Source organism: Juglans regia, chromosome 7 (assembly GCF_001411555.2).
Source record: "Juglans regia cultivar Chandler chromosome 7, Walnut 2.0, whole genome shotgun sequence".
NCBI lineage: Eukaryota > Viridiplantae > Streptophyta > Magnoliopsida > Fagales > Juglandaceae > Juglans > Juglans regia.
This window is the reverse complement of record NC_049907.1, coordinates 35,350,281-35,369,492: the sequence shown is the minus strand read 5'-3', so window position 1 is coordinate 35,369,492 and position 19,212 is coordinate 35,350,281. Positions and strand designations below refer to the sequence as shown.

General features: G+C 40.1%; 1 long non-coding RNA gene and 1 other non-coding gene across 3 annotated transcripts; both read left to right on the top strand.

The window, feature by feature from the left end:
* Nucleotides 1-348: 348 nt before the first annotated feature.
* Nucleotides 349-2,919, top strand: LOC108995014. Of its 2 annotated transcripts, XR_001996794.2 has the most exons (4): nt 349-610; nt 1,978-2,041; nt 2,145-2,215; nt 2,563-2,919. It is a non-coding gene; the product is annotated as an uncharacterized LOC108995014 (long non-coding RNA). The 2 variants fall into 2 exon arrangements; XR_001996793.2 differs by lacking the exon at nt 2,145-2,215 and having other exon boundaries at nt 393-610; nt 2,563-2,870.
* Nucleotides 2,920-17,048: 14,129 nt separating this feature from the next.
* On the top strand, nt 17,049-17,154 carry LOC118349145. Its single transcript, XR_004802135.1, has one exon. It is a non-coding gene; the product is annotated as a small nucleolar RNA R71 (small nucleolar RNA).
* The last annotated feature ends 2,058 nt before the right edge of the window (nt 17,155-19,212 follow it).

The following is a 19,212-nucleotide window of genomic DNA, read 5'->3' as shown; positions in this document are numbered from 1 at the left end:
ATTTTTTAGATAGTTGTAACGAAGAAAAATCGCTGGAAATAGTAATGTTTGCGAAGATTTTCTCTAATCACTGAAATTGTTAAAAAATGGCATTTTTATTTTGTCAAAAAGGTAGCGAATTAAAAATCGCCGCAAATGATCAAATATAGCGATTATTGAGAGTATTTGCGACAATTTTAAGCGTTAAAAAATGTCTGATTTCTTGTATTTATAAATAATATATATAAAATATATTTTTATTTTTATTTTTTATTCGGTCTGGTCAGATCCGATCTGAAAAAATCTTGGACTGTGGATTAGACCAAAACTTTTAGGTCCTCTAAAAAGTGGACAAAAATACTCTTTGCTGCGACTTTTTGCCGCCGCAAATAATTCTGCTGGATAAATACTAAAATACAAACTTAGAGTACTTGCGGCGATGATGAACCGCTACAAATAGTTTCAAGATAACAAGTACTTTTCCCCCATTATTTCTTTCTTCCCCAGCCCGGTCCTCTGTCTCTCTCACTCTCGACCAAGTTTGACAGAGGACCAGCTCCTTGATTAGGGTTCAGCGAGTGAACAGTTAAAATCCTATATGGATTTGGACGAGAACCAGCAACTCAAACAGGTATCGGGTCATCTTGATTTTGAGATTTTGTTTGCTTTTTCCTGAATATTTTAGAATTTTAGTGTTAAACATAATGGTCTTTTGATTTTGTGTTATGATTTTGAGGTTTTTGTTGGACTCGCTTTTAGTGCAGTAACTATATAGCCCAAAATTACTTTTAATTAAAAAAGAAAATGAAGACAGATTTTCAAGGGCTGGAGTTTTCATCGATAGAATTAAGCCTTGCTCTGCCATTCCTTATTTTTTGGATGTTGTTAGATAAAAGAAGGCGTGCCATCTACAATAGAATACTTTCGTATGCAACCTGTAAACCTTATTTCTGATTATTCAATAAGATTATACTTACGTTTTATTAAGAAGTAAAATAAATTGCTGGTTCTATTGATGTCATCTTCACCCAGCTGCATAACCTATAAAGTATTTCAAGACCCAGGCCTAGTAATAGCAGTAGTCATGCTTAACTCTTGATTGTGAGCAAGTCATACTTGTGTGGGTATTAAGTTGTTTTAAGACGTGCTTGGCTGTGCCTTTTTGAGAAATACTCCTTATTCGTTTAGAAGTATAGACAGAAATCATAGACCTGCATCAAGGTAATTGGCCTTTCAATTTATATTATAATTCTCTAGATTCTAACAAATATGCACTAAAATCTCATGATACTTCTAGCCTTTTACAGTTAGTCTTTAGATTTCTTTATTCTATTGATTTTTTTTGTATTTTATTTTATTTTATTTTTATGAATGAGATGCACTTGAATACGAGTTAGATAAAATATACTTTGGGTTCATTTAATTTGCTAACAATTAATGGTTCCATTGAAGAAAAGAGGGACACACATATATAATAATCAGTCTAGCATATGATGGGAGGATGGTTAAACAAACAAGAAGAGGGTTACTTAGACGAGCTACCAATTAAACACAGTTGGCTTTTGGCCCAAAAATTTTTCTTGCACTCCATTTTCAGTTTTTAAAATTTTCTCCAATCCTTCATGCACTCCATTTTCTGATCACATTTTCACCTTCACTACCACCATCTCAACTTCTGCCTTTTTTTAAGAAAAAATTAATTATACAAAGGAAAAGAAAGCAATACTACCAGAGCAAGTCATGGCTAAACAAAAGATATTTGAAACTTGATCGACAATTGCATAAAACTCAGCTTATTGTTAAAGTAATAAGTCAATATCCAACTAGATATAAGCACATCAAAGGTCAATGGTAAATGTTAAACTTTTGTATGTTTGGCTTCATTTACAATCGATTGGACAGCACCCAAGAGATTTTAACTCATCTTTCATGTTGGTTTCTACACAGTTTGTAATAGTTTACATTTTTCAGAACTTAATATGCCTGCGCACTGCTCAGGTTTGTTGAGTTACATCTTATGCTTTTCATAAATAAGCCATGCCATCGCAACTGAGGGAAGCGGGTGAGTTTTCTGTTACTCTCCAGCTATTATTTCACAGTTGGCACGTTATAGCCCTGTCGTAATATTTTTCACAGATGTAATGAGTAAATATTATATTATATAGGTCTGAGTAGGTGGGAAGTGGGGGAAGTTAGAGTTGCATTAATTAAGGAAAACTCATCTGCTAGTGGAAAGGTGATGCTCTGCTTTTGGAGACTAGCTTTTGCTTGTGCAATCAATCATGCTCTGCTCCACATATATAGGTGATGTGTGGGCATTGGTGATGATGCCCCTGCTCTGCATGAGGCTTGAAAACATATGTGCTGCTTTGATTGTGTATACTTATGTTTTGGTTTGCTGTTGACATGCTATACCCTTTTACTCTACATGTTCATAGTAGAATGGGTCATCGTTTTACCTATAACTTGCGTAAGTAATCTTTTGGTTGTGCATATATGCCTCTAACATAATATACATATATAAAGGAATTTTATTCAATTTCCTAATGCCCCCTCTAATATATATACGTATGTTGTGTGCAGCCTTATTATTGGATAATGTATGAGCATTCTATGAACCAAAAGATGCTGAGGCAGGAGCAATTGACAGGGGAATACCATAAGATTGCATGCAGATATAAACTTTTTAGAGAACCTTCTCCTATCAATTTCTTTGATCTATGCAATTAATATGTTATCTTAGTTTCTTATTTGTTGTAATTAATATTAATATGTGATCTTAAGTTGGTGAAATTGTTTCCCCAGCTGTTATGTTGTAACGACCAAATTCTTTGTCTAGAACAGATTTTTTCTATAAAGATGTAATTTGTTTAAACTTTTTGCTTGTGTAATTGTGTTTTTTGGTTGAAATATAATGAATGATTGTGTGTTTTTTGTGTATTCTGTTCTAGTATTATTATTTTTATTTCGTAAAAGACTATTTTCGACGATATTTTATTGTTAGTGTAAGGGGGTTCCCCCCTATCAGCCCGTATAGCAAGCCCACGAGGGATCATAGGGAAGTAAGCCAGAGAACCAGACCAAGCCCAACGACCCTCCATTAAAAGGAGTCAATAGGCATCTGTAAAGTATTTGACCCATAAGCAAAACCCACCTACGAATCAACCCACACATGGGGAAAGTGGACGGTAGGGGTAGATGAGACTCGCTGCCCTGACACCTCCCCAATGACACCCTACCCTCAGAAACCTGTGCATGCAAGTGTTCGGAAAATATGGAGAACCTTTGATCTCCTGACAGCAGACATGGATAGGCTTAACAGCGAGTGTCCGCAGGGTAAAGTGAGTTAGGGAGTCACGCCGCAATAATGGCGCCACCCCCCAGACTCTACACCGCATTAATGATACCATCCCAAAAGTCACGCCGCATTAAAAGATTATAGCTAACTAAATAGTTGAAGTGACATAGACTCATTGAAGCCAGGTGTGAGTTATCCCCACCCATAAACCTAGTATAAAAGCTTACACCTAGGTATGAAGAACTTTCTTGGATTCCTCTAAGCTCATGACGAACTACTAAGGAGAACTACTAACTTTAGTATCAGAGACTCCCCGGCCTCCACCAAGGCCTCTCACTCTCTGTATTTTCTTAAGTGTGCAAGTCAAACATGGAAGCGAGGCTCGCCGTGATGGAACAATTGGTAGGAAAGCTAACTAACGAGGTGGAAACCTTCCGAAAAGAAAATGAGACACTGAGAGTAGCCACCAACGAGCCAGAAAATGAAGCAAAACCAAATAACAACGAGCACGTAGGATCCAGAAATGCTTGAGGGTAGGGTGACGCGGAGGAAGAAAGAAAAAACATGCAGGATGAACTGCATAACCTTAAAAGGAAATAAGAAGAAATGGCGAGAAAGATGGGCACATCGTCATCAGTAGACTAGTTGCTCATCAGTATAGGCCTACCCTACAGCGAAGAGGTGATGGTTGTGCCTTTACCCCCAAAGTTCCGGGTTCCTCTCATGGACATGTACGATGGGGCTAGAGACCCCCTTGAACACCTGGAAACCTTCAGAGCCCACATGACTCTGCATGGTTTTCCTGGAGAAGTGGCCTGCAGAGCTTTCCTGTTGACCTTGAGGGGGTCGGCGAGAGTATGGATTGAGTCTTTGGCACCCAGGTGCATAGACTGCTTTGGGGAAATGGTCTGCCTGTTCCTCATGCAATTTATGGCTAGCCAGAGAAGAAGACGCCCTACGGCGTACTCCTCACCATCAAGCAAAGGGAAGAAGAAAGTCTGAAGACATACCTATCCAGGTTCAACAAAAAATGAATGACTACAGATGACCAGGACAAGAAGATAACTTTGGCAGCACTTTTAGGAGGAGTGGGCCTTTACCGACAATTCATGGATCAAACCGACAACTTTATTAAATCCGAGTACACACTTTGGGCCTTGACCGAGCCGATGAGGAAAGAATTGGACAAGTGGAAAAGAAAGGAAAAAAGCACCAACCAGAGGCAAGGCTCGCGAGAAGCCAGAGAAAGGACCACGCGACAAAAGGAGAGAAGAAGCCCCTGCGAAGCGCCTAGGGTTTCGACTTGATCGGCTGGTCCAACACTGATAACATTGAAGATTGTCTTTCCTTAAAGGTGGAAAGATAGCAGGATGGGTGGTCGAGGCCACGATACCCTCTTACCCGGAGACCAGAGCAGGAGGGGAGGAGGAGATTGCGAGAAAGAAGTGTGGAGAGAGTCAGAAGGCCAATGGGGAAGGGAGCCCGAGGCAAATTGTAGCTGCACAGGGATCCCAACACGATTGCCCCCGCGCACCACATCAATAAGGGCTGCTGTTGGGGAAAATCAAAACCATAGCGGGAGGATTCGCTGGTGAAGGCGCAACCTCATCCAATCGAAATATGCATGCCAAACGAGCAAGATACAGAGAAGTGTATTTGGCAGAGTGTTGCCCCACCAAGTATAGGAGAAACGAACCTGCCCCCATCATTTCCTCTGGAGAGGACGACGAGAAAGGGGTCCTCTATTTGCACGACGATGCCTTAGTAGTGACTATGTTGGTTGCCAACTTCACCACTAGGAGGATCCTTATTGGCAATGGTAGCTTTGCAGACGTTCTATTCTGGGAAGCCTCTATCCGGATGGGGATAGATGCCACCTAACTCCAACCAACCCCCATGCCATTGAAGGGTTCCTCCGGGGATACGGTCTAGCCGGTCTGAACCATCACACTATCCGTCTTGGTGGGCAGTGCCCCCTCGACGAACTTCGTTATGGTCGACTTCCTGGTGGTAAAGTCTCATTCATCATACAACGCCATAATCGGTAGACCCACCCTCAACAATCTAAAGGTGGTAACGTCGACCTGCCACTTGAAGATGAAATTCCCAACCTCTTAGGGGGCGGGATAAACTTAAGGAGAATAGGTCTTGGTTCGGGAGTGCTACGCGCAAGAGTTGAAGCCAAGCGATAGCAGGGTGCACATGATCCACACCCATAGGACGTTGGGCATCTGCAGAAGTTTTATCTCGAAAGAACCTTATGACTTGTAATTTATATTTACATGTTGATAGTGTAAATTCTATTAATGAAAATGTGGCTTTTCAGGGTTAAAATACGTCTCACCTATCTCGACGCCTTACTCCAGCGACATAATCTCTATCAATATAATCTCCATTAGCATAATCTCCATCAACGTATCTCCATCAACAAAATCTCTATCGACGACTACTTACCTCTCTGCGACGCACCGAAGGGATGCGTTACACCTAAGGCTGCTTTATTCCTCTCGTGGTGGAGAGTGGGCCAACCCTTGGCTGCCTGACACTTACCTTCCTCGTGAGCGTCAACAGGCGGGAGCGAGTCCAGTCCCAAACTGCCCGGTAACTTACCTCCCTGCGGGAGGTAAAGAGCGAGATGTGCCTTAAGGCTATCTCATCCCTCTCGCGACGGAGAGTAGGTCCAGCCACTTGGCCGCCCAGTGTTAGCCTGACCGAACACTTACATTCCTTGTGATGTCAACGGGTGGGAGCGAATCCAGTCCCAAGCTGCCCGACAACTTACCTCCCCATGAGGATCAATAGGTGGACAGGCGGCCCAACCTCCCTCACGTGGGAGAGTGGGTCCAACCTCTTGGCTGCCTGACAACTTACCCCACTCCTATCATGGTGAAGAGTGGACCAACCTCTCAACTATCTGGAAAATTACCTCCTCGGGGGGACCAAAGGGGTGGGCCTAGCCTAAGGCATCCCGACCGCTCCCTTAGTGGAGACCGGGTTTAGTCCTACGACTGCCCGACATCACGCCATATCCAACAAAGGAACGACAAACGAGTAACGCCTCAGACTCCTCGCCGTGCTCCTTCTCCACCAAATAGAACTCCAAGCGACTAACGCCTCACATCTCCAGCAAAATAGCCCAGGTTTGCAAATTCTATACTTGTAGATCGAGGATGAGTTAGATTAACTTATTTATTTTTTCCAACGGTACATTAGACGTCTCATATTCACCACATGGTAAAGTGTGGACTGGCTTCTCAGCCGTCCGGTAAACTACCTTCTTGGGGCGACCAAAGGGGCAGGCTTAGCCTAAGGCATCCAGGCTCCTCCTCGGGTGGAGATCGGGTTTAGTCCTTCGACTGCCTGACATTATGCCATCTCCAACGATGGAACGCCAATGCTATTAAACATCTCAACTACGTGGCAACTCATGCCCTCCAGGGAGACCAAAGATGAGGGCTTAGCCTAAGGCATCCAGGCCTCTCTCCCTGTAGAATATGGGCCCGTTCTCTCCACTACACAACGTAGGCTCCCGAGGGGTAGGTAGTCAGTCGGTAGGGTTGACACTGGAGGGGTTGTCTGAGAATGCGCTCAAGATCAGTTCCTTCCCTATCAAGGCCCCACGCTTCAACATTGTTGGGTCCCGAGAGAGTCCTTGCACTTTCAATGTCCTCAAATTACCTTAGGGACTCAGGAGCACGTGATATCTCATTCTCTCTAAACCCTCAAGATAGCTATGTTTCCACAGACTTGCCTTAACCCTTGCCTCAGTCTACCAGGCCAACAAGAAGATTAGAGGAGCCAAATGTCGTGTCTCCATAGACTTGCCTTACCATTGCCTTAGTCTATGAGGCTGGCGAGAAGATAAGGGAAGCCAAGTGCCGTGTCTCCACAAACTTGCCTTAACCTTTGCCTCTGTCTACGAGGTCGACAAGAAGATTAAGGGAGCCAAGTGTCGTGTCTCCACATACTTGACTTATCTATCGCATCAGGTATGCTAGGCTGAGAGGAGAAAAAACAGAGGAAAAAGATCATTAAGGGAGAAACAAACATCCAAGGTTAGGCAACAAAGGAAAAAGACAATTGTATTGATAATTAAACGTATACAAAGCGTGATCAAATGATTGCAAGATTGTCTAAAAATACTTGGTCAGAGGTCTTTACTAGGGCTGAGGAAAAATCTAAAAATTCGACTCCGCACTGATTCCGCTTCGACTTCGATGAGTTGAAGTCAGAGTCAGAATTTTTTTAACTAAAAAAGTTGGAGTCAGAGTCAGAGTCGGAGGTGGTGATGTACCGACTTCGACTCCGCACCGACTCTGACTCCGACTCTGATTGTTCTACTCTAACTCCGATATTGTACATATTTTATAAAAATATATTTATTTATTTTTATATATTAATCATATATATTTTGTATAACTATAACTTATATAGTTAATTAAATTCAATAATATACTAGTATGAGCAAATTATTATAAAATAATATGCTTATACTATAATATAAATAGACTAAATTCACTAATAATAGTTTAGTATATGTAAACATCATACTATTAACTATTACTACCATGTAACACTAATGTATAATAACCTGTAATACTAATTATATCATAACTAATGTATAATAATATTTAATACTAATGTATTGTGTATAAACACAAATATATAAATTTATAATAACGTGTAATACTAATATATAATAACTAAAGTATAATAACATGTGCTAGTAATGTATAATAATCAATGTATAACATGTAATACTAAAGTATAAACATTAACATCTAATAACATGTATAATAACAATAATTTGTACAATGATTTATTTTTTCGATTTTGGTTATGTTTTAATAAAATTGAAATTGAAAAATATTTTTAAAAAAAAAACTGAAATCTAGAAACCCAAATTCGATTAATAAGAGCCCAAGATTTTCAAATTGAAATTTCAAATGGGTTAAGAAGAAAAGCTCAAATTCGACTCTGCTCTGACAAGTCGGAGTTGGAGTTGGAGTCGGATCAAAGGCTATGCGAATCAGAGTTAGAGTTGGAGGTCGAATCCGACCTTCGAAAAAGTCAGAGTCCGAGGTAGGGCACTCTGACTCCGACATTGTCAATGCTCAGCCCTAGTCTTCACAAGGAAAGGAAATAATGTAATATAACTTTACAAATAGATAAACATGAACAAAAAACTAAGGTGCGGGAGCGTCAAGATCCAGCTCAGGAGCATTGGGGTCTAGCTCAGGCGCCCTAGGACCTGGATCAGGAACATCAAAATCGGGAGGTAAGGCATCAAGAATCATGTCTTTGCCCAATGTGCAGCCATGCTTGAGCGCGTAAGGGTTTGGAGGGAGGTCGCGAGGATCAAGGGCTCTTAAGTGTACCTCGAGGGCTCCTGAGTCTGCCTGAGGGTTCTCCAGAATGTGGTCCCGCATCCTTTTGAGGCCTTCAATGTATTTGTGCGACTAAGCCTAGTCACAAACGAACACAGCTGACCCGAGTTGCCCCTCTAAGCGGGGAACAACCTCCTAAACCTGAGATAGGTCGCTTCGCAGATCTTCAATGACCACCCTCTAGGCGGCTAACCTTTTCTCAGCTCCCTTAAACTCTTCAGATGTTTGGTCGACCCTCATTTTTCTTGGTCGGCAGCAGCCTGGGCAACCACCAAAGAATCTGCCCGCCCTTTCAAGGCTTCAGAAAGGGATTGGCAATCTTTGTCCAACTGCTCAAGCCGCTGAGCCTCAGAATCTGGACAACCCCTTAAGTCAGCATTCTCCCCCTACAACTGGCTCAGTGACTCCTCCTCAAGAGTTGCCACATTCGTAGTTAGTTTATCAAATGACCCCTAGGCTAAGATCCTTGCCGCCGACTCAGTCAAGACATCATTGCAAGCCAACTCAGCTAACTCCTGGCTCTTTTCGTGAGCAAGCTGGGCTTTCACTAGCTCCACCTCCAGACGGTTCTCCTCCCTCTCCCCCCAGGGGCATCGCAAGGCTTGTCGTGCCAACGAGCGAGGGGCCTTGTTCTCCCGTTCAACTACTTCCTGGCCATCCACAATGAAAGTGGCCAGTCGAGATGCACCCTGTTGCCAATAAAAGCAAACGTGGGAATATTCAGTATAGGATTCATAATTGATAAGATGGCAGAAAAGAATAAACCAGTGTGAGAGACCTTGGAGAAGAAATCCATCAAAGACTTGGTCACCCGTTTGAGAGACTCTGCTCGAGCTCCTCCTGCCTCTAATTGAGGAATGGCCTCCACTGGGCTCTCTTCGAGGGATGGCTGGGTATTCGTCTCCACATCTTCAACTACGCCCGCATCCCTCTCTGTAAGGCTGATGGAGGGCTAGGAGGAAAGGTGGCCCTAGGTGGTGGAATAAAGTTCCTCGCTAGGACTTTGAGGCTCCCCTCTCTCACTGGAGCTCTGCAGATTTCCCCCCTCAGTTCTCGCCTCCACGACCATCTCAATTTTAGTAGCAGGTGACCTTACGACAGTCACGAGAGAGAGAGAGAGAGAGCAGCAGTCGTCTTCTCAGGAGCTAGGTCAAGAACCACGACCAACTTTGGCTCCATTCCTTCCCCTCCAGAAGCTCTCCGATAGGTTCCTCGGCCGGGGCCATTGTGAGCTCGACGCCAGCGGTGGTAGAAGCAAGGCCCCCTTGTGATGGTTGGGCGAGAGGGGACTCGGGGGAAGACATCTTCTCCACTCCTGGGTTGGAGCCTCCTGTGCAATCCTCAGCAACACCCTCGAAGACTTGCCTTCGATGGCGGATTGTGCTGTGGATGGAAAGAAGGGGATCGTCTCCATGTTGAACTCAGAGGGAGGTTCTACCAGGGTTGATCAACGAGGAGCAGGTTCCAAGAGGGCCCCATAGAAGTGCATTAAGAGCATATTGGCCCCATGGGAAAACCTGCGTGGGCCCATAGGCACGGTGGGTTGTAGGGCACCATGACTGTGACGGGCTCCAAAATCAAAGTGGTTGTGGAAGGAGGAACGATCAGTGCCTGATAGTCACCAAATGATGCTTCCAAGTATAAAAGAAAATTTAAAAGCAAAGGGAGCTTCCAAGGTCATCTCCACAGGGATAACTTTGTCAACACAATAAATCAAGTAAAAACGGTTCAAATGACAAGTAGTAGAAAGATGAAAGCATATGGACAAAATTTCATTGTTGGATGTATTCAGGATTATTTATTGCAAAAATGGGATGGATTATGTGCACTGAATTTGTACAAAACGTAGGATGAGTTTGTAATGTGTCATTAGGAATGAGGGACTATAATTATTCTAAAAGAAAACATTAATTTCAAGTTAATCGTGAAAACATCGTTTGCAACCTTTAATTTCTGGAAAATGGGTTTATGAACAGAAACAATCAGCACAGAGAAAATAGTTTAAAAACTTTGGGAATCGAAGATATAAATACTAGGAAAGTAAACACAAGGGATACATGGTTAGGGTTTCCTTAACCATCTAGATGTTGGTCACGGGGTGCATCTGCTTGTCTCAAACCATTCACGATATTAACACTTAAACTCATAAAAACATGCATTCTCATATTATAGCACCAGTAAAAATAAACCCCTCACTACATTAATCATTATTTTCATTTTAAGACTCTAGGGTTGAGGGATCCTTGATTATTTCAAGGTTCTGTTGTGCCATGAGTCTACAACAAGTCAAAAACAAGAAATCCTTCAAACCCACAGTAAATCATGAATGATAATATAGAGAAATATTCTTGCTAAATATCGTAGCAACCAACAAACTCAAAAAGGGGGAGAAAACCCCAATCCCTGCAACCCTAGTTGCAGAAATTAGCCTAGAATCATCCTGTAAAAGATAATTCCAAAGCTCTATAAAAACCCAAACATAGCAACCTTTGTAATCGAAACAGAAACAAATAGAAGACAATACAAACAAAACAACAATGATGATCCCCTGCAACCTTGCACCTCGACCCCTTTTAGCCAAACTTCACCATTTCTCCCTCTCTTTCCTCTAGCCGTCACCTTCTCTTTTTCTCCATTATACCCTCTGGAAGAACACGACTCCTTGTAGAAAGAGGTAAAGGGTTTGTGCAAATAGGCTTGGCTGAGAGTTAAGCTTCGATGGACTTGGGTCTCAAAAGCTGTGTTGGGCTGGGGTTTTTGGGCCTTCAACACCTGCACATTCAAACTATCTATGAGCCCATGACAAAGAATAAGTGTTGAAATATAAGTCTTAAACTTTTACAGCCCATGACAAAAGGTCTATTTTATCAATATAATATTTAATCATATTTGTATGACCAATCAACCTCAACTGTCTTACTTTAAACATGTATTTTAAACAAAATGTCCTGACAATCACCCCCCAACTTGCCTTTTGCTAGTCTCTTAACAATGAAGGATAATTTTTTTCAAACCATCATGCTTTTGTTCCCTTCAATTAAGATCCACCAATCAGACAAGGTTTCAGTGATGCACAAGATAAGTCCACGAAGAAAATTTGTTTCAAAAAGAAGGGTTTTATGCATTGAATTCATACAATAACCAATTTGAGTGAGTATAAAAAAAATAAGAGTGTTGTTGTCTGCTGGGAGTGGTTAATGATTTCAACGTTGACCACCAGAAGTCATTAATTTTCTCATTCATAGCAGTTGTCTAAGTGGAATTTTTTTTTAATACTCACTTAACTTTCTTCCTAAGCCATTATGATATGGTTCATTAGAGTCTCAAATAGCTGCTCAGTATGATAAGGCTAATGACCAACAAAGTGTTTTCCCAAGTAGTCTAAGTGTTAGTGTAGGCAATACTCAGCATGACCCTTTGAGTGAAACACAAACTTTTCTTGGTGTAGAAGACATGCTAAAGTAAATAAACCCCTATCTTGACCCAAATTTTTATAAGTGATCAAACTCTCCATTTTCATCCAGTCTGATTAGGGCATCTAACAGAACAAAGGGAGCCAATGCTGCTAGTTATAAATCAATCATTGATAATGCTTCTAGTGGGTCATATGGTATGCAATATATATAGAGAAGGATAATGCATGTGGACTAATTGAATCCTCACCCCCCAACTTAAGATTAGCATTGTCCTCATTGATATAGAAATGTTGCCATTCTGAGGGTTAAGGAGTTCCACAGCCGCATGAGGAGATACATATTTTACCAAGTAAGGGCACTGCATCAGGATTTTAATTTCCCAGGGAAAGATGGAGTCTGGAATTATATAGCAGCACCTGCTGGTTTGGATGGAAGGATTTCCTCTGGATGTGGCTATCATGAAAATGCTTCATAAGCTCCTTAGACAACTTAGAGTTATCATATGCATCCCTTCTGAGTTCTTCCAGTTCAGCAATATGCAATCTTCTTGATAAACCATCTTGGTCAGTGTCACAATTGAATTGTTTAATGGCTCAGTAAGCTTGGTGTTCTATTTCCACAGGCAAGTGACATGTTTTGCCATATACCAATCTGTATGGAGACATTCCCAGAATTGTTCTGTAGGCAGTTCTATATGCCCAAAGTACATCAGATAACCTCACAGACCAATCTTTTTTATTGGGATTGACAGTTTTATCAAAAATGTGTTTTATCTCCCTATTGGCTAATTCTGCTTGACCATTGGTCTAAGGATGATAAGGTGTGGAAACCTTGTGATGGATCCCATATTTTTTCAACAAAACAATAAAAGATTTATTGCAAAAAAAAGTTCCATTATCATTAATTATAGCTTTAGGTATACCAAACCATGCAAAAATATTTTCTTTAAGAAACTTTAAAACAATCTGATGGTCACATGTTCTTGAAGGTATGGCTTCAACCCACTTGGAGACATAGTCAACAACAAGCAAAATGTAAAGGTATCCAAAAGATGAGGGAAATGGTCTCATAAAATCTATACCCCAATAGTCAAGAATTTCTAAAACTAGAATGGGTTGCATTGGCATCATATTTCTTTTGGTAATGCCCCCTAGTTTTTTATTGGGTTCACAAGACTTACAAAAATTGTGAGTGTCCTTGAACATGGTTGGCCAATAAAACCAACTTTGTAAGATTTATGCCACAGTTTTATGAGTTGAAAAATGTCCACCACAAGCCTCAGAATGGCAGAAAGTAAGAATGACAGAAAACTCATCATTAGGAACACATTTTCTAATTATTTGGTCAGAACAGTATTTGAAAAGATAGGGATCATCGTAAAAAAAAAAACTTAGCTTCATCTTTCATTCTTCTGATGTCTTGTGTTGTCCAATGGGCTGGGGTTTGTCCTGTCACCAGAAAGTTCACCAAGTTAGCATACCATGGTAATATTTGGACTAAAAATAATTGCTCATCAGGAAAAGATTCAGAAATTGAAGGAGTTTGAATTGTTGAGTTCAATGTGAGGCGAGACCAGTGGTCTGCCACAACATTTTCTACCCTGTTCTTGTCTTTTATTGTGATGTTGAACTCTTGTAATAAGAGGATCTACCTGTTGAGTCTTGGTTTTGCATTTTTCTTGGTCAACAGAAACTTAAGTGCAGCATGGTCAGTAAAGATATTGACAGGATAACCAAGCAAGTAGGCCCTAAATTTTTCTAGTGCAAATACTATAGCCATCAGCTCTTTTTTTTAGTAGAATAATTTTTTTGAGCACTGTTTGAGGTTTTGCTAGCATAGTAAATAACATAAGGCAATTTATTTTTTCTCTGGCCCAGTGTAGCCCCAACAACAAAATCACTGGCATCACACATTATTTCAAAGGGTAATGTCCAATCAGGAGGTTGGATTATGGGGGTAATAGTGAGAAAAGTTTTTAACTAGGTAAAGGCACTTTGACACTCCTCAGTCCATGTGAAATTAACATCATGCATCAATAAATGGTTTAAGGGTTTAGAGTTTACTGGAGAATTTCTAATGAATCTCCTATAGAAACCAACATGGCCTAAAAAAGATTTGATATGTTTTACATTTTTAGGTATAGGCAGGTTTGAAATTAGTTTTACCTTAGATTTGTCAACTTCAATACCCCTTGTTGACATAGTGTGTCCAACGACTATTCCCTGTTGTACCATGAAATGACACTTTTTCCAATTTAACAAAAGTTGTTTCTCCTAACACCTGGCCAAAACAATTTGTAGATTAGTTAAGTATGAGTCAAATGTTTTTCCAAATATTGAGAAATCATCCATGAAAACTTCAACTATATCATCAATAAAGTCACTAAAAATGCTCAACATACATCTCTAGAAAGTGGCAGGGCATTGCACAGGCCAAAACACATTCTTTTCAAGGCAAAAGTCCCAAAAGGACAAGTAAAAGTGGTTTTTTCTTGGTCCTTAGGGGCAATTTCGATTTGATAATACCTAGAATAGCCGTCTAAGAAACAGTAAAAAATCATGCCCAACCACTTTTTCTAAGTTCTGGTCTAGGAAAGGCAGAGGAAAATGGTCTTTTCTAGAGGTTGAATTCAGCTTCCTATAATCTATGCACATCCTCCAACTAGTTTTTGTTTTGGTAGTTATTAAATCCCCTTTGTCATTTTTCACTACAGTGACACCAGATTTCTTTGGTACCACTTGAATGGGGCTAATCCATTGGCTGTCTGCAATAGAGTAAATAATACATATATCTAGCAATTTCAAGACTTCCCTTTTTACCACTTCCTTTAGTGTAGGATTTAGTATTCCTTGCATTTCTCTAGAATGTTTAGCCCCTTCCTCTAGATAAATTAGATGAGAGCAAGTCAGGGGGTTTATACCTTTCATGTTAGCAATGGTCCATCCAATGGCAGACTTGTGCTACCCTAGTACCTCTAGCAACTTACCCTCTTGCTCAGTAGTGAGCTGGGATGAAATTATAATTGGGAAAGTATTTTCAGGACTCAGATACACATACTTTAGCTCCACTGGTAGTGTTTTTAAATCCAATATTGGAATTTCTTCACTTGAGGGCCTAGTTAACTTTGAAATGGGGGGCATGGGTTCAAATTAAGGCTTCCATTGGATATCACTTGGGCTCCCTACAACAAACACAACAGAGATGTCATTATCTTCACTTAATATAGAAAATTTTCAAAAGAATCATTTTCAAACAAAAATCTTCAGAAAGGACTTCTTCCAAAGCATTAACTTCTTGCATCTCCTCCAATTCTTGAGGTTGCCTGCACAAGTTAAAGATGTTTAATTCTAAAGTCATGTTGCCAAAACTCAGCTTTAAAACCCCACTCCTACAATTTATAATGGCATTAGAAGTGGCTAAAAAAGGTCTTCCCAAAATCACTAGTGCAGAAGAGACATTAATCTGGGCAGTCAGTTTCATATCTAGTACCACAAAGTCTACAGGATAGTAAAATCTGCCTACTTGTACTAATACATCTTCTACAACTCCCCTAGGAATTTTTATGGACCTATCATCCAATTGCAGAATTATAGAGGAAGGTTTTAGTTCACCCAATCCTAATTGCTCATGCACATTGAAGGGTAACAGATTTACCCCTTAACCTAAATCTAATAAAGCTTGGCCAATTTTTGAGTTTCCTATGGTGCAAGAAATGGTTGGTGAGCCAGGGTCTTTGTATTTAGGAGGTGTGTGGTTTTGAATAATGGCACTAACTTGTTCAGTGAGAAAAGCTTTTTTCTGAACATTCAGTTTTCTTTTGACAGTGCACAGATCTTTCAAAAATTTGGCATAAGCAGGGATTTGTTTGATGGCATCTAAAAGAGGGATGTTGATTCTGACTAGTTTGAAAATTTCCAGAATCTCAGAGTTTTGTTTTTCTTTATGCAAGGCAATCAATCTTTGAGGGAATGGAGCTGGAACAGTACAAGCAGGAGTTTTAGAGTTTTCAGCACTTACTTCACCATCCAATTGTGAATCATTATTCTTACTTGAGTCACTAGTGCTGACTTCAGGTTTATCCAAAATCTTACCACTCCTGAAGGTTGTGATGGCTTTAACAACCTTCACATTAGCTCCTTCTACCATGCCTTGGGGTTGCTGTCCATGAGGGTTATGTTGTGGTTGAGCTGGATATTTCCCTTTTTTTCTTGGCACTCAAAGAGGTGGTCACTTTGGTGAGTGTCCCTCTTATGTCATTTATGGCTTGAGAATTTTGGTTGCTAATGGTGGCTTGCCCTTGCATGAACTGTTGGAGGTTAACAATGAGCTGCTGTATAGATTCCTCCAAGTTCTTTTTCTAAATGAAATGGGGTTGGTTAGGATATTGGGTAGGTCCTTGGGGTGGTGTTGTATAAGGCATGTAAGAGGTTGTGGATGAAGAGGTTTGTTGGTCATTTCTCCAACAGAAGTTGGGATGGTTTTTCCAATCTGCATTGTATGTGTTAGATCAAGGCCCGGACAAATTTTTAGAGATCATGTTCACAGCACTAGATTGATCTAGTAATACCTCCTTAAAAGCAGGTATGGTGGGGCATGCATTGGTATTATGCCCCTATTGCTCACAGATTCCACACTTATCAAAAGTTTGGGGTACAACATGCATTTCATTGACCTTTTCTAGTTCAATAGACTATAAGTTTTTTGAAATTAAAGCTATCCTAGCATGCAAATCGTCAACTTTCTTAAAGTTGTATTTCCCACCCCTAGTTATGCTCCTCACATTCTCAGTCCTATCCCCTAAATCAAAGACATCCCATGACTGGGCATTCTCAGTTAAGTAGTCAAAGTATTCAAAAGCTTCTTCTCGTTCCTTGTTGAAGAACTCACCTTTACACATGGTCTCAACAAATTGTCTTATTTTGGGTTGCAACCCTTCATAGAAAAAACTGATAACTCTCCAATGTTCATAACCATGATGAGGACAAACATTCAATAAGTCTTTAAACCTTTCCCAACATTGATAAAAGGTTTCACTATCTTTTTGCCCAAAATTCATGATCTGCCTTCTTAGGGCATTTGTTCTATGCATGGGGAATTTTTTTTTAGGGAACTCAGTCTACATTTCCTGCCAAGTTCCTATGGATCGAGGCCTTAAAGAGTTCAGCCAAGTTTTAGCTTTATCCTTAAGAGAAAAGGGAAACAATTTTAATCTTATTACCTCCTCAGTACATGTCCTATCCATAAATGTTGAACATACCTCTTCAAACTCCTTAATATACAAATAAGGATTTTCAGACTCAATTCCATGGGAATGGAGGATCAAGGGAATCATCCCAGGTTTAAAATTAAAGTTAGTTGCATTTAAAGGTTGAATGATGCAAGAGGAGGACTAGTCCTAACAGGCTAAACTTCCTGATGCTCATTGTCCTCCTTGTTACTCAAACTATCAGATGATGACTCAAAAAAAATAGATGTAGTTTCAGTAGATGCAATTAATTCAGTCATAACTAATCTTGATGCTTGATCTCTAGCCCAAACAGACATGCATGCTTAAAGAACAAACATACCAGTTGGAAGAAAACAATAACTTGTACTCCCACAATTAATCAACAAAAGGAGGGGCTTGTTACCTCATATGTGAAGAGGTTCACAGATTCATTTATTTCTTTTTTCTTTTTTTACAAGGAAAAGATTATATGTCACCAGTTGTCCTCGGTAATGGCGCCAAAAACTTGATACTCACCAAATGATGCTTCCAAGTATACAAGCAAATTTAAAAGCAAAGGGAGCTTCCAAGGCCATCTCCACATGGACAACTTTGTGAACACAATCAATCAAACAAAAAGGGTTCAAATGAAAAGTAGTAGAAAGATGAAAGCATATGGACATAATCTCGTTGTTGGATGTATTCAGGATTATTTACAACAAAAATGGGATGGATTATGTACACTGAATTTGTACAAAATGTAGGATGAGTTTGTAATGTGTCATTAGGAATGAGGGACTATAATTATTCTAAAAGAAAAAATTAATTTCAAGTTAATCGTGAAAACTGCATTTGCAACCTTTAATTTCTGAAAAATGGGCTTATGAACAGAAACAATCAGTACAGAGAAAATAGTTTAAAAACTTTGGGAATCGAAGATATAAATACTAGGAAAGTAAACACTAGGGAAACATGGTTAGGGTTTCCTCAACCATCGAGATGTTGGTCATGGGGTGCATCTGCTTGTCTCAAACCATTCACGATATTACCACTTAAACTCATAAAAACATGCATTCTCATAATATAGCACCAGTAAAAATAAACCCCTCACTACATTAATCATTATTTTCATTTTAAGACTCTAGGGTTGAGGGATCATTTATTATTTCAAGGTCTTGTTGTGCCATGAGTCTACAACAGGTCAAAAACAAGAAATCATTCAAACCCACAGTAAATCATGAATGAAAATATAGAGAAATATTATTGCTAAACATCGCAACAACCAACAATACTAAAAAAGGGAGAGAAAACTCCAATCCCTGCAACCCTAGTTGCAGAAATTAGCCTAGAATCATCATGTAAAAGATAATTCCAAAGCTCTATGAAAACCCAAACAGAGCAATGTTTATAATCAAAACAAAAATAAATAGAAGACAATACAAACAAAACAACAATGATGATCCCCTGCAACCTAGCACCTCGACCCATTTTATCCCCACTTTCCTTCACCATTTCTCACACTCTCTCTCCTCTAACCGTCGCCTTCTCTTTTTCTCCATTCTACCCTCTGGAAGAACACGGCTCCTTCTTGCAGAAAGGGGTAAAGAGTTTGTAAGAATAGGCTTGGTTGAGAGTTAAGCTTCGGTGGATTTTAGTCTCAAAAGCTGACTTGGGCTTGGGTTTTTGGGCCTTCAACACCTGCACATTCAAACCATCTATTAGCCCATGACAAAAAGTAAGTAAGTGTTGAAATATAACTCTTAAACTTTTACACTCATGAGACATGGTCCATTTTATCAGAGTGTAATATTTAATCATATTTATATGACTAATCAACCTCAACTGTCTTACTTTAAATAGGTATTTTAAACAAAATGTCCTGACAATCAGTGCCTCTGGGATGGAAGGACTCTCCCCCTTGCCTCC